The sequence below is a fragment of the Mastigoproctus giganteus genome, chromosome 4 (assembly GCF_048544385.1).
Source record: "Mastigoproctus giganteus isolate SK-2022 chromosome 4, ASM4854438v1, whole genome shotgun sequence".
Classification (NCBI taxonomy): domain Eukaryota; kingdom Metazoa; phylum Arthropoda; class Arachnida; order Uropygi; family Thelyphonidae; genus Mastigoproctus; species Mastigoproctus giganteus.
The window spans coordinates 197,117,284-197,133,952 of NC_143578.1; the positions used below are offsets into that span (position 1 = coordinate 197,117,284).

Below are 16,669 nucleotides of genomic sequence, written 5' to 3' on the forward strand. Positions count from 1 at the left end.
CACAAGGCTCATGGGATAGAATTTTTCTCAGCCTGGACTGTGCTTGTTAACAGGAGAGATTGCTTCTACAGGGATGGGATACACTTAAATAGAAAGGATGCAAGAATATTTGCTGATACTATCGAGGCAGTGTTAGGTGGGTCGGAAAACTACTAGCTTGGGGGGGGGGGAAATAGACAGACTAACAGATTAACAGTAGCCACTGGCAGCAGAGAAAATGATTCTTGCCCCTCTTCTATTGGAATGAGCAGCAGCCTGGAAAACAAGGTGCAAGAGATTTCAGAGACTGCTGGGAGTCATTACAGAACAAGTAAATACATGGGCTGTTAGGGTAGCTAAGAATAAGAACAGATGTATATATACTTGCATATACACCAATGCTAGGAGTTAACTAATTAAATCTGATGAATTTGGGGTGTTGGTCAAAACAACAAAGGCAGATATTGTTGGGATATCAGAGATGTGGTGTCGCACAGGTATAAAGAATGCAGAATTGGAATTTGGGGAGTAGAACGTGTACAGAAAGGATATACAGGATATGAAGGGGGGAGGAGTTATGCTATTAGTAAAGAAACTTAAAATCTAAGGAAGTGCAGCGAGTTGACTTGGTCCAGTGCAGTTTTGAGTCAGTTTGGTGTGACATAAGCACTGCGAAAGCAAAATTGAGAGTACGAGTGTGTTATAGGCCTAATGACTCAGATGAGTATAATGTACAACTATACAGAGAAATAAAGTGGGCCAGTAATTCATATAGTTTTGTAATGGGGGATTTTAATTTCCTAGATATTGACTGGAACTTGTGGATTGGTCACTCATACTAGAAAGGCTTTTATGGATTAATTGATTGATTGTTTTCTACAGCAGCATGTTCAGGAGGCAACCAGAGTGAGTAATACCCTTGATCTGATTATCAGTAGTGATTCTTCATGCATTAAGAATCTGCAGATAAAGGAACCACAAGTTGGCAGTGATCACAGTGTGCTCAATTTGGAATTTACTCAAAGAGGTAAGTACCATCAGAGGTAAAGAGAAGGGTTTTTGCTTTCATAAGGTTGACTACGGTGGTCTGGGAAACTATTTAAATTCTATACAATGGGACCAACTAATGATGATACCAACAGCAAATTCTAAATGGCAAGCATTCAAAGACCTAAATGGATGTCAGATGAACTAATGAGACATATAGCAAAGAAAAAAATGAAAGGGATAAATATAAATTAACAGGTGACACAGAAGCCTATGGCAGATATAAGCTGATCTGTAATCAAGTCACAGAGGAGGATAGGCAAATGTAGATTATGAGAAATCTTTGGCAAAGGATGTACAGAAAAACAGCAAAGAGTTCTTTACTTATTAAACTCTAGAAGGAAGGGGATGAATCAGATTGGTCCAAATGATATTGATCGTTTACTGTTGATGATCCTGCTCAGGTAGCTAACAAACTGAATGAGTATTTTGCATACATTTACACATGAGGAGCTATTCAGGAGGGAAATGCCAGAGGTGTATTAAATTGGCAGTGAGATAAATGATTTTCTAATAACTGAGAGCAAAGTGGAACAGAATTTTTTGAAAATAAACATAAGAAAGGTACCTGGGGTGGATAGGATCTATCCAGTTATATTAAAGGAGGCAGCAAAGGAAGTAAGCAAACCCTTAGCCATAATTATGAGAGCTTCTTTGGACCCAGGGGAGGTACCCATGGACTGGAGTTGTGCAAATGTGACCCCAATTCACAAAGGAGGAATAAAGAGTGACACAAATAATTACAGACCTGTTATTTTAACTTCCGTTCTGGGGAAATTAATGGCGGCACTGGTCAAAGACGCACTGCAGAATCATCTAGACAAGACTTCAGTTATAGTTTGGAAACAGCATGGATTTGTTAAGGGGAAGCGTTGTCTGACCAATTTGATTGGATACTATAATGTGGTAACAAAGGAATTGGATGTAAAGAATAATTTTGATGTCATATATTTGAATCTTAGAACGGCTTTGGATACTGTTGCACATGGAAGACTGCTGCACAAATTGGAGCAGTGTAACATTGGAGGCAAATTGCTATTATGGATAAAGGGATGGTTGAGTGGGACAAGACAGACAGTGGTAATCAATGGATACTGGTCTATGGGGATTAACGTTATTAGTGGAGTCCCCCAGGGTTCAGCATTGGGTGCATTGTTGTTTTCTGTATTTATTAATGATATTGATGAAGGTATATCAGGCTTAATGTCTTAAGTTTTCAGATGATACGAAGGATGGCAGGGCTGTTAATTACACTAATGACAGAATGCAACAGGATGGCGAAAAGTTGAGCAGATGGGCTGAGAGGTGGCAAATGAAGTTTAACATTGACAAATGTAAAGTACTGCATATGGGTAGCAGTAACTCCAGAGTAACGTATCAACTGTGTGGTAAAATATAAAAAAATATATAAAATACCATAAAATGCCTACTACACTGAGGGTGCTAGAAAATGAAAAGTAGTAGTACTAGTAGCAGTGGCATGTGATGCAAGAAAGCAAGTGTATGAGCTTATGCAGTATCGGCCAAAAAAAAAAAAAAAAAATCACACCAATCCTTCCAAATGCTTGTCCAGTTCCTCCTTAAATTTATTTAACCTGTCAACTTCCACAACGACAGATGGAAGTTTGTTCCAGCAATTAACCACCCGCTGGCTAAAGACAAATTTCCGCACATCTATTCTACATCTGCTTTTCTTAATTTGAATTTATGCCCCCTTAGGTTCGTAATCTGAACAAGTGGAAGGATCCCATCAGAATTCAGCGTGCTCAACCATTCAAGGCCTTATATATCTACCCCAGGGGCTCACATCTGGTGAGTATGGGCTTGGCACACCCAGGGTCCTCAGCTGGATATCATCATTCTACTCTTTCTTGGTGATTTCCTTCTACTTCTCTCTCTCTCTCTCTCTCTCTCTCACACACACACACACACACACACACACACACACACACACACACACACACACACACACACACACACACACACACACACACACACACACACAGGGTAACTCAAGAAATTTTTTTTTGGCTGGTGCAGCATAAGCCTCAGGCTTCCTTGCACCATATGGCTAATAATAATAATAATAATAATACCTCAATCAGATCACCGTGCAGGTGCCTAGTCTCCAGCCACTGCAATTCGCAGAATTTAAGCCTCTCTTGGTAAGAGGTTCCTTCATTCCCCTCACCAAACTTGTTGCCCTTCTCTGTACACGCTCAAGTAAATCTACATCCTTCCTAAAATGAGGCCTCCAGACCTGTACGCAGTACTCAAGGAGTGGCCTGACCATTGCCTTATACAGAGGGACAATCACCTCCTTCTCCCTGCTAGCAAAATTCCTATATATCATTGACAAAACCCCATGACCTGCCCTGGCAGCCTGTCTGCATTGCTCAAAAAACTTCATATCTGACTGCACAATTACTCCCAGGTCTTTTTCATTTTCTACCACCTTAAGGGTAGTACCACAAAGTTGGTACGTTTCTCTGGGGTTACTTCTACCCATATGCAGTACTTTGCATTTGTCAAGGTTAAACTTCAGTTGCCACTTCTTAGCTCATCTGCCCAAATTATCTAGATCCTGTTGCAGTAGCACACTGCCATTACTGTCATTAACAACCCTGCCAACCTTTGTATCATCTGCAAACTTCGACATTAAGCCTGATATACCTTCATCAATATCATTGATAAATATACAAAACAACAGTGGACCTAACACCGAACCTTGTGGGACTCCACTAATAACATTAGTCCACGAAGAGCAGCACCCATTGATTACCACCCTCTGTCTTCTCCCACTTAACCATCCTTTTATCCATTGTAGCAACTTACCCTTAAGACCATTCTGCTCCAATTTGTACAATAGTCTTCCATGCACAACAGTGTCAAAAGCTTTCCTGAAATCCAAATATATGATATCAAAATTATTTTTTGCATCCAGTTCATTTGTAACTACATCATAATATCCTATCAAGTTTGTCAGACAAGACGTTCCCTTAACAAACCCATGCTGAATTATTGCTGCAGTCTTGTCTAGATGATCCTGCACTGCATCTTTAACCAGTGACTCCATTATTTTACCCGGAACAGAAGTTAAACTAACTGGTCTCTAATTACCCGTGTCACCCTTCGATCCCCCTTTGTGAATTGGAGATACATTTGCACATCTCCAGTCCGTGAGGACCTCCCCTGAATCCAAGGATGCTCTCATAATTATGGCTAAGGTTTTTGCTTAGTTGCTTTGCCACCTCCTTTAATATAACTGGATATATCCCCTCCACCCCAGGTGCTTTTCTTATGTTTAACTTCAACAATTTCTGCTCCACTTTGCTTTCAGTTATTACAAAATCATTAAGTATACTGCTACAATTTGATAACCTTCTGCCATTTTCAAACCTTAATAATTCCTCATGTGTGAATGTAGATGCAAAATACTCATTCAGTTTGTTTGCTATCTGAGCAGGATCATCAACAGTCGAACCATCGATGTCAAGTGGACCAATCAGATTCATCCCCTTCCTTTTAGAGTTTATATAAGAAAAGAAATCCTTGCTGTTTTTCTTAGCATCTTTTGCCAAGGATTTCTCGTAATCTGCGTTCGCCTGCCTAACCTCCTTTGTGACCTGATTACAGACTAGCTTATATCTGCCATAGGCTTCTGAGTTGCTTGATAAATTTATATGCATCCCATGCATTTTTCTTCTCTGTCACGAGTCTCATTAGTTCATTAGATAACCATTTAGGCCCAAACCTTGAACAATATTTCTTAATAGGTATGAAACTTTTAGTAGCATCCACGATTAATTCCTTGAATGCTTCCCACTTAGAATTTACTGTTGATAACATCGTCAGTTGATCCCACTGTACAGAATTTAAAAACTCTCGGAGACCACTGTACTCACCTTTACACTTTACACTGTACTCACGAATGATCACTGCTGATAACCAGATCAAGAGTATAACTTTCTCTGGTTGCCTCTCGAACATGCTGCTGCAGAAAACAATCATCCAATAAATCCACAAAAGTCTGACTAGTGTGTGAGTGACCAACTCACAAGTTCCAGTCAATATCTGGGAAGTTAAAATCCCCCATTATAAGACATTCCAATTTACTAGCCCACTCTATTTCTCTGTACAATTGTTCATTGTACTCATTCGAGTTATTAGGCCTATGACACACTCCTACTGTTATTTTTGCTTTCACAGTGCTTATGTCACACCAAACTGACTCAACAGTGCACTGTTCATCTATATCAACTGGATGCACTTCTTTTGATTTTATGTTTTTCTTAATTAACAGCATAACACCTCCTCCCTTTCTGTACACACATTGTACTCCCCAAATTCCTGTTCAGCATTCCTTATATCTGTGTGACACCACGTCTCTGCTATCCCAACAATATCCGCCTTTGATGTCCTGACCAACACTTCAAATTCATCAAATTTATTTACTATACTTCTAGCATTGGTATACATACAAGCATACATGCTCCTACTCCGTTCCTAGTTACCCTAACATATCCCATATACCCACCTATTTCAGGATGACTGCCATCCGTCCCTGAAACCCCCAACACCCCACGCTCCAGGTCGCTACTTATTCTAATAGAAGTTGTGCAAGAATCACCTTCACCTCTGCCTATGGCTACTGTTAAACTATTAGTCCTTTTATACCCCCAAGCTATCAGTATTCCGACCCACCTAATACTGCCTCGATAGCATCAGCAAATATTCTTGCACCGTTTCTATTTAAGTGTATCCCATCCCTATAGAAGCAGTCTCTCCTGTTAACAAGTACAGTCCAGGCTGAAAAAAATTCTACCCCTTGAGCCTTGCACATTCTTTCCAGGGCTGAATTGATTGACAAGGCTCTCATCATATACTCCCTTCTTTCGTGTCTGGGCAGAATTGCAGACACTTTCAAATTCAACCCTAATTCTCGGCTTTTGTTCAACAGTGACCTGTACTTGTTAAGTAATTCTGCCGGTCTCCTACTCCTAATATCATTAGTGCCAACGTGTACAACTATATCACCTTTTGTGCCCTTAAAAGATGATATCCACTCTACAACATCATCAGCCTTTGCCACTGGCAGACATACCCTGGTCCTGTTCCACCTATCCTTTTTACAAACCATGTTTCCCGTTTCCCTGACAATAGAGTCACCAACAACTACTAGTTCCTGTGGGACCAGCGCATTCTGCTTTGGGGGTTGCCGCTGTGTTGCATGATGACCAAGTGCAAGCTCTGGTGTTGATGTGGGCACCTGAGAGCTTGATGGGCCCCTCAATTTAGATCTTTCGAGGGCATCCACCCTGTCCTTCAAACTCTCATATAGGCCCATAACAACGCTGAGTTGTCACCTGATTTCCTTACACTCCTTACATCGCGTGCGCACACACACAAAGACATCCCCTATGGCAATATCATGTTCCGTTACAGAGAGTTCGGCAAACATTTCACAAGTCGCACATTTTTTTAGGCTCTGATGCGTTGGAGAATCGCCCCCCTCAGTTCTCCCCTGGATTTGTGTACTCACCCGAGAGTACACAAATCCGAGTCACAGCACTCCTGCCACTTTGTGCCCGTTGCTTTGCTGCTCTAGTTTGGGGCATGATACTTTAAATCAATAAAATCAATAAATTAAATTAATTAAATGTCAATACTATGCCATCTAATAGAAACAATGAAGCGTATTACTCTATAAATTACACGTTAGAGCTACCTAACTACCTCAACTAAAAATTTGAATTCCCTACCACTATATACAAAAACAATGGCAGCAAGATTCGGAGGAAATAACGGTTTTACGTATATTAAGTATTATGTATATCTACAAAAACTGTTTATCTAAATTAAAATAAAAATAACCAGCATAACTATAAATATAAGACTACGTATTAAGTACAATATAAAATAACAATTATGTGTCTGGAGATTAGGCACCTGCGAAGTGATCTGATTGAGGTGTATAATGCCTGGAATGGTTTGATCTAGCTCAATGCTGATGGGATTCTTCCTCTTGCCCAGATTAATCACCCGAGAGTACACAAATTCGAATTGAGAAAAGACAGATGTAGGATAGATGTGCGTAAATTTGCTTTTAGTCAGCGGGTGGTTGATTGCTTAAACAAACTTACATCTGTTGTAAAAGTTGACAGCTTAAATACATTCAAGGCAGAACTAGACAAGCATTTGGAGTGAATGAATGGGTAAAATGGGAGGGTTTTTTTTGGCTGATGCTGTATAAGCTTGCTTTCTTGCATCATATGCCTCTACTAATGTTAATGCTAAGTCAGTTTTATTCTGAGAAGAAAATACAACAGATGTATTAGAACATAAAAGAAGTGGAAGTATCAATGGATTGAAGTTGCACTCAATGGTTTTGGCAATATTACCATTTAGATGAGAGGCAAATCTCCTACTTTTGAACTTTTTGAAATTCACATTGAATGAATAACTTGTTCACATCATTGTAACTGATGTAGGCAAAAAAATGAAGCTAGATATTTGGATACAAGCTAAATGTAATATGCTATATCCTTATCCAAAATGGCCTTACCACATCTTTCGAATTATGATTTAGATCAGTATTTTTTATAATGGAGACGGTTTAGAAATAAATTTGCAGAGAAATTTAGTTTGTCACACTGATAACTGGAGTACTACTGGAGTACCTAGCTGAGTCACAACAAACTCAGGGATATCATTAGAACTCCTGTTGAAAATAAATATAATTTATTATATAAAAATTATTTATTTTTGTATATTTATATTACAAATACATACAATAGTGCTCAAAAAAACTGCATTGCCTAATTTTTTAGGTTGTTTCTCCTTATACTGGCAGCTAATTAATTGCACAGAAAAATGTATATTTTTTGTCTTATGGGTAAATATACAATGAAATAAATATTTTTCTCCAAAATAACAGTATGTTATTTATGGTTCATATAATAACAAAAATTCTATTAAAAAATTAAGTGATTTATTTTCATTGTGTTGCTCATATTAGTATGACAGGCAGCTATATAACCAAAAAACAAAATGCATACTGACATTTTGTTGGCCCACCCCTTGCTTTGATGACTGCTGCACATCGTTGTGGGATCAAATGGATAAGGTTCTGAATGTATTATTGGGAAATGTCATGATACCAAACACAGATCAATGTCTCCTGAAGCTCTCTAAGTGTTTTTGGTTTCTTTTGTATTACTGAAACAAACCCTTTTGTTCCAAAAATTTTCAATTGTATTGAGGTCTGTACTGTTATTGTGCGAATCGATTAATCCTTCAACCATTTTTGCATTTGTGGACAGTAAAGACAGCAAAATAAATTATATTTAAGTAAGAGTGCTACGTGTCATAAATTTAAAACTTTTCCTAATTTTATGAAGAAGTACTTATGGGTCTAGCTTTATGATGTGAAGCAAAATAAATCCTGAAACATGCAATTGGCAATATACTCAGAGTGATTTCTAAACGTGTGAAGTAATTTTGTCTCAAGAATGTCCTTGTACACCTAGCATTCACTGTACCCTTCACAAATACCAAGATGGCCACTCCTCTATGTGAAATACTGCCCCATATCATCTGAGATTCAGAATGTTTCATTGTTTTTTTTTTTTTTTTTGGGTGATTTGCTACTAATGCCGATGAGAAAAGGTATCTACGTACTGTAGCAGTACTTGCTTTACTCCTGTATCCTCCTGTGCTGTTTTGAGATCTGTCAATGTGGATCTTCAGTTCCGGACATACAGATGGTCCAGAAACCTGTCCTGTGCTCAGAAGATATTCTTGGATGTCTACTACCTTTCTTTCTTTCTGTTTAGACTGCCAGTTTCTGATAATTTTTGTAATAAATTTGCTGTCTGATTACTGTGAATCCTTTAGCTATTCCATGTGTAGAATGACCTCTATGTTTGACACAGCACCCACACTTTTCCTACATGGTATTAATTGCAAAAACTTAGCTATTGCAATAGCACAGAATACTGGACTCATGGCATATATACTGTATTTATACTGCTGTTATGGTGATGCAACCATGTATGGCATGTGACATCTAAAACAGCTTGTTAGAGATGGATGCTGCACAGGATGGCCATATTTTGAAGGTAAGTGGGACAACTTGAAACGAAATGTGTAGTATAGCATTTTTTCCTTCAAAAAGTAAAAGAAAAATATAAAATTACAATTAAAATACATTTTTTTATCAATCAATCAATCATAGTATTTATTTGTTATATGATTGTTGTTAATATGTATTTGTCCTATATAAACTAAAATATTATTTATAACAGTTATTTTAAAATTAGCATAGAAGACTGCTTTTACTTTATATATTTTTCTTTAGATTTCACTAGTTTTAAAATTTCTTCTCCTCTGAAGATTTTAAAGTTTTTTAAATTCTGAACAGGACATGTTATAGTTTTCTTTCACCATAAGTTTGGCTTCTAAATTTTCTAATAAAATTCAGTTTCTCTCTTTCTGCCAAGCAGTTTTCATTAAGCTGAAAACTCTTTCTGGTGAAGCATTTGAATGTATGTGGAATGCTTAATATGGAGCTTACAATTTGAGATAAATTATTTGCCTGCGAAAATTTTGAGAAATATTGCACCCATTTTTTTATCAACATGCATTTTATTTTCTTCATTACTCAGTGACAAACAAAATGCCTTCAGACTTTCTCATTTTTCTCTTGTTATTAGAATTAATTTTTAACACATCTGTTAGATTCCAATAAGAATTAATTAAAAATACGTAAAATAAATAAATTAAGATTTTTTCTCTCTTATCAGCACAAATTATGGTATTATCGAGAAGCAGGACTTAAAGTTCTAAATCAGGACAGTTCTGGCCATATCAGGATGGTTGGCCATTCTGATGATGCAATAGAGTAATGCTATTACAAAATACATATAGTTTCCAAATTTCACAGAAATTCGGTGAATTTTGCAAGTGATCAATTTTTTGAGCACCACTGTATATTACTTAAGGAAATATGAAAGTTTCTTTATTACCAGTGGCATAACGTGCCAATGGTAATAAAGAAATGCAGTGGCATTAGGGAACCAGATTGAAAGGGGCCCACAAAATTTGGAAGACAGATTCATTTCTCAAGACGGTTAACGAATTTCATTAATAAACAAGCAATTTTTTAAATTAAATGTCAGAAACTGGCGGCCTGAACATTGTTTAGACTGATGCCATGCATATAGAAATATTAGTAAATAAAAGATAGCCGTGAAATATTCAGCAAAACTAGTGTCAAATATAAAAATACATCACAGTCTGATTTTATTATAGTGTAATAGTAACAGTATTCATCATATAGTGCAAGGAAGCCACAGGCTTTTGCTGCACTGGCAAAAAATAAAACAAAAATACAATCAAGTATATAAGAAAACACAAATTATATGCTTCACTCCTCACACATGTGATCTCTGAATTTATTCAAACTGTCAGCCTCAACTACCTGCGAGGCCAACCTGTTCCAGCTATCAATGACTCGTTGGCTAAAAAAAACTTGTTACAATCTAATCTAAACATCAAACTCTGTAATTTGAATTTATGACCTCTAGTTCTGCATTTCTTTAGAACAGTGAGAATTCCATCTTCATTCATTTTACTAATCCCTCTCATTGCCTTATAAACCTCAATCAGGTTACCTCTCAGGCAGAGCTGGACCAAGGTATTTTCATGCCCTGGGCAGAAAGGGTTTTCGACATCCTCTTACTAAGGATATATATATATATATATATATTCTTGCCTCATCATTTTGTTTTTGGCACCCCTAAAAGATTGGCTCCCCAGGCAACGGCCCTACTAGCCCATGCCTTAATCCGGCACTACTCTCAGGTGCCTAGTTGCCAACCTCTGTAGTCGAAATAATCAATCTTTCCTCATAAGGTCATCCTTCAGCCGATCTCACCATTCGAGTTGCCTATCTTTGGACCCTTTCAAGAATCTTGTCTTTTTTCAGATGAGGTCTCCATACTTGAACACAGTATTCCAAATGTGGTCTTACAATTGTTGTATACAGTGGGATTATGACCTATCTATCTCTAAAGGATAACATTTGATAAATCATTGATAGGACACCATGGCTTTCCTGGCAGCTTGTTCAGAAAACTTAATCCTGCCCCTATTGTAACTCGCAGATCCCTTTCCCCCTCCACTGTTTTTAATTCACCCCCACAGGTGCATAATTTATTTGTAGGTTGCTATTTCCCAATTGTAATTTAGCAACATTAAAACATAGCTGCCACTACTCTGACCATGTTTGAAGTCTGTTCAAGTCATCCTGAAGGAGTGCTGCTTGGCACCAATCATTAACAGCTCTGCCAATCTTTACATTATCTGCAAATTTTGATATCATCCCTTCTACCCTTCATCAATGTCATTTATGAAAATGAGAAACAACAATGGTCCAAGAACTTGTCATTAAGGGACCCCACTGCTGACATTGCACCAATCTGAAGAATGCCTAATAATGATAATGATATCCATTAATCACAACTCTCTGCCTTCTGCTCTGCAGCCACCCAGCAACCCATCTTAGAATCTTACCAATAATCTCAACCTGTTTTAGCTTATACAACAACTTCTCATGATGGACAGAGTCAAATACTTTGCTAAAATCCAAATAAACTACATCAAAATTGTTTCTTAAATCCAGCTCATGAGTAACTGTGTCAAAATAGGTTATTAAGTTATTTAAGCATTATTTACCCTTAACAAAGCCATGTGTGTTGTTCAGAATGCCATATCTATCTAAATGTCCCTGAATTGCACACTTAATCACTACCTCTAAGATTTTTCCTACAACTGAAGTCAGACTAACCGGCCTGTAGTTACCAACTCCTAGAACAGCTTTTATGTATTGACAGTACATTGGCACTTCTCCAACCCAAAGGAATCTCCCTAGAGTCCAAGGATGCCCTCATAATTAACCTCAATCAAGGAATCTCCCTAGAGTCCAAAGATGCCCTCATAATTAACCTCAATGGTTCAATTCACTCTCTCATGCTCTCCCTCAAAAACTACAGGGTATATGCCATCAAATCCAGGAGCCTTATTTGCCTTTATACTCAAAAGTTTTTCTAATAAACAATCACCTGTAATTACAACATCCTTAGTTTCATATGGCTCAGCCATATGAAATCGGCCTCTTCTCAGCATGAAGGGTCTTTTGTCAGTCAAGACCAATGCAAGGCAACTATTTAATTCATCAGCAACATCAGATGGGTTATCTAAGACTTTCCCACCCCAAGTGCCCAAGAGTCCAATCTGATTTGCTTTTTTCTTCATCAATTTTATAAGTTCACATACACAAAAAATTCCTTGTTCCCATTGTTTGCTTTTTTTTAAACTAAAGCTTTCTCATACGCAGCCTTAGCTTCCCTGACCTCATTTGTGGTACTATTACAGATCAAAAAATCATTTCTCTTGTTGTATACATCTTTAATCCTTCAGACAAAAGAAATTCTTCTGTTATTGTCCTTTTTCTTGGGCTGTAATAATGCACATATGCCATAAGGATGCTTAAAGTTCCAAATGTTCCCTCATCCAACTGTAAATTTGGTTGTCTGAAATTCAGAAACTACAGTTTTTTGGATATCTTCAGCCATTTCATCACTGTGACATCGAACTGTATGGTTACACAACAGAATGTTCTTTACTATTGGATCCAGATCCATTTTCATGAAAGCACATCAATTGTTATCCAATTGTGTGAGGGTACCCTACTTTTGCAATTAAGACTAATACATAAGAGGTTTCCAATTCGACATCAACATTTCTAGAAACTGAAGCTTTCAAAAATTATTCCAAAGTCATTGTAGGATATTTTATAAATTTATCTTTACGACATCTGAAATATTCAAAATCCTTAGGCTTTTGCACCAGGATGCATCCTTTCCAGGTGGTCTTCATCTGTGATGGTTTTATAGCATTGTTCCGAAAGGTTTTCTCACAAAAGAAATAGTGGTACTAATTTGTTTCCAGGACAGAAGAAATAAATCCCAATGTTAAATAATCTTTTTAATCTTTATATCATCTGCAAGCTTGCAAATATAGACAGCGCTTCTTTTTTGGGAGCAACATGGTAAAAGGATCTTCAATACCTTACAATAGTGTTTAAATACATAATATGCCTATGCACAAACTGTTCAGATTAGCCTGTTTTAATTGTTTCCAAGGAAAATAAATAAATGTTACCTTGCTAATTGAACATGCTTCCGCATTAGTTTGAATCTCCCATGTGTGTGCTGCCTGCTTACAGTAGCAAATATTGCAGCAAGTGTAAGTTGTAGCTTTGTTCACTCCATAAGGTGAGCTGCTTTATCAGGAATAAAGTAAACAAACAAAAAAAAAAAAAAACCCTGTGAACTGTTCCTTGGCACAAGTACCCAAACAATTACAATGAATTGTTTTTGAAAAACAAAAAAGACCCATCCTTTCTTTCTGCAATGTGTATTGCATCTATATACAAAAATTGAAGGAAATTAATTTATTGGATATTAATTGAAAAAAATTAAAAAAAAAAAAAAAAAAAGAAGTTAAGTTTTGTTATTGTAATTGTTTTTGGGAAACAATATTAGCACCACATGTTTTCTGGATATACATTTGATCTTCTAACAAAATTTAAAGAAAATATTTATGTTGATAGTTGCATTATGAAGTTTAAAAACTGGTCTCAAACAAAGTTTGCAATAGTCATATGTTCTGTGCAAAATTAAAAAAAACATGCACTTTGAATAACGGTTTGTTTTTTGAAATTTGTATTGTTACAAAATATTTTGATATTTCCTTGGTATGCACTGGACGTAATCATAAAATTTCGAAGGAAAAATTATTTTTTTCATTACCACACAAGCTGAAAAAATTCACCATCAAGAACCCACATGCTGCTACGATCCTGCATTTCATATTCTGAGCAGCAATAAAAAGAAATATAGATGCAGTACACATATTGATGGAAGAAAGTATGTTTTTTCCAAAAAATAATATACTGTGATCAAGCACTTTTTCCCCCTGTCGATAACACTTGGTACACTCAAAAGAGAGAATCTATTTTTCAATAGGACATATTAGTATTAGTTGAGGCATATGATGCAAGAAAGCAAGCTTATACAACATCAGCCAAAAAAAAAAAAAAAACCACCTTCCCATTTCGCCCATCCAGTCACTACAAATGTGTCTAGTTCAGCCTTAAATTTATTTAAGCTATCAACTTCCACAACAACAGATGGAAGTCTGTTCCAGCAATCAATTACGAACTGGCTGAAGGAAAACTTCTGCACATCTATTCTACAACCGTCTTTCCTCAATTTGAATCTATGCCCCCTCAAGGTACTTAATTTGATCAAGCGGAAGTAACCCATCAGCATTGAGCCTGCTCAAACCTTTCAAGGTTTTATACACCTCGATAAGATCACCTCGAAGGTGCCAGGTCTCCAGATGCTGCAACTTGCAGAACTTAAGCCTTTCTTCGTGAGCACACTCTTTGTTCCTCTCACCAAACTTGTTACCCTTCTGTGTACTCGTTCCAGCAACTCTACATCCTTCCTAAAATGAGGCCTCCAGACCTTAGCATTAGCATTAGTAGAGGCATTTGATGCAAGAAAGCAAGCTTATGCAGCATCAGCCAAAAAAAAAAAAAAAAACCCACTTCCACTTCACCCCTCTGTTTGTTCAAAATACCTGTTCAGCTGAGCCTTAAACTTATTTAGGCTATCAACCTCCACCACAAGGGATGGAAGTCTGTTCCACCAACCAACCACCCGCTGGCTAAAGGCGAATTTCCGCACGTCTATCCTACATCTGTCTTTCCTCAATTTGAATTTATGCCCTCTCAGGTGATTTTTCTGAGCTAGAGGAAGAATCCCATCAGCATTGAGCATGCTTAAACCATTCAAGGCTTTATACACCTCTATCAGATCACCTCGCTGGTGCCTAGTCTCCAGACACTGTAATTTGCAAAACTCAAGCCTTTCTTCATAAGAGCACCCCTTTGTTCCATTCACTAATCTTGTTGCCCTTCTCTGTACTCGTTCCAGCAGCTCTACATCCTTCTTGAAATGAGGCCTCCAGACCTGTATACAATACTCTAGGTGTGGCCTGACCATTGCCTTATACAATGGAATAATCACCTCCTTATCCCTGCTGGAAAAATTCCTGTATATCATTGACAATACTCCATGAGCTACTCTTGCAGCCCGTCTGCACTGCTCAGAGAACTTCATATCTGCCTGCACAACCACCCCCAAGTACCTTTCATTCTCTACGACTGTCAGTGTAGTAACACAGAGTTGATACGTTGCTCTGGGGTTGCTGTTTCCCATGTGTAGTACTTTACATTTGTCAATGTTAAACTTCATTTGCCACCTCTCAAGCCCATCTGCTCAACCTTTCCAGATCCTGTTGCAGCAGCATAGTGTCAGTAGTGTCCTTGCCAACCTTTGTATCATCTGCAAACTTGGACATTAAGCTTGATAGCTTGATATACCATCATCAATATCATTTATAAATACAGAAAACAATAATGGACCCAACACTGAGCCCTGAGGGACTCCACTAATAACATTAGTCCACGATGAGCAGTGTCCATTGATTACCACTCTCTGTCTTCTCCCCCTTAACCACCCCTTTATCCATAGCAGCAATTTGCCTCCAATGTCACACTGCTCCAATTTGTGTAGCAGTCTTCCATGTGCAACAGTATCAAAAGCCTTACTAAGATCCAAGTATATAATATCAAAGTTATTCCCTGCATCCAGTTCTTTTGTGACTGCATCATAGTATCCAATCAAGTTGGTCAGGCAAGACTTCCCCTTAACAAATCCATGCTGTGTCTGAGCTATAACTGAAGTCTTGTCTAAATGATCCTGCAGTGCTTCTTTAACCAGTGCCTCCATTAATTTTCCTGGAACAGAAGTTAAGCTCACAGGTCTATAATTACTTGTGTCAGCCTTTGATCCTCCTTTGTGAATTGGGGTCACATTTGCACATTTCCAGTCTATGGTTACCTCCCCTGAGTCCAAGGAAGCTCTCATAATTATGGCTAAGGGTTTGCTTACTTCCTTTGCTGCCTCCTTTAATATAACTGGATAGATCCCATCCACCCCGGGTGCCTTTCTTGTGTTTATCTTCAACAGTTTCTCCTCCACTTTACTCCCAATTATTTCAAGATTCTGTAGCTTACTACTAGAGTTGAATACACCTCTGGCATTCCCCTTGCTGAATAACTCCTCATGTGTGAATGTCGATGCAAAATATTCATTTAGTTTGTTAGCTACCTGAGCAGGATCATCAACAGTTGACCCATCAATATCAAGTGGACCAATCTGATTCATCCCCTTCCTTCTAGAGTTTACATAAGTAAAGAACTCTTTGCTGTTTTTCTTTGCATCCCTTGCCAAGGATTTCTCGTAATCTGCCTTCGCCTGCCTAACATCCTTTGTAACTTGGTTGCATATCAACTTGTATCTATCATAGGCTTCTGTGTCATGTGTTAATTTATAAGTATCCCATGCATTTTTCTTCTCTGCCATATGCCTCATTAGTTCATCTGACATCCATTTTGGCCTAAACCTTGAACAATATTTCTTAGTTGGTATGTAAAGCCTAGTAGCTT

General features: G+C 37.7%; 1 protein-coding gene across 4 annotated transcripts in view; it reads right to left on the reverse strand.

Moving 5' to 3' along the window:
* LOC150087310 (cytosolic phospholipase A2-like) overlaps window positions 1-16,669 on the reverse strand; it is a 228,467-nt gene that overhangs the window by 829 nt on the left and 210,969 nt on the right. The window lies entirely within an intron of this gene.